Source organism: Eimeria mitis, genomic scaffold (genome assembly GCF_000499745.2).
Source record: "Eimeria mitis Houghton genomic scaffold, Emh_scaff281, whole genome shotgun sequence".
NCBI lineage: Eukaryota > Apicomplexa > Conoidasida > Eucoccidiorida > Eimeriidae > Eimeria > Eimeria mitis.
In genome coordinates this window covers 20,149-20,488 of record NW_013571149.1, presented here as the reverse complement: position 1 = coordinate 20,488, position 340 = coordinate 20,149, and positions in this window count along the sequence as shown.

The window sequence follows — 340 nt, the reverse complement described above, 5'->3', positions numbered from 1 at the left end:
CGCGGTTTAAGGGGCTGCTAGAGCAAGTAAACATGAACAAAGAAGAAGCGCCACTAATAGGAAGTCTGCAGGAACTGATAGTCTTAGCATCCAAGATGAAACGGGTTGCCCTAGAGCTCAATTCAATAGCTCTGCGGTATCAGCCGGTCGTTGCGACAAACGAAGGAAAACAACAAGTGAAAAGAGAAGAAAAAAAAACTGATGAATCGCAAACAAAAAGAAATAGCAACTAGTGAAACAAAAAGAAAGAATAACAGACAAAGAACGGCAACTGACGAAACGCGAAAAAAGAAGAATAGCAAATGATGAAACGAGAAAAAAGAAGAAAATCCGAAAAAAG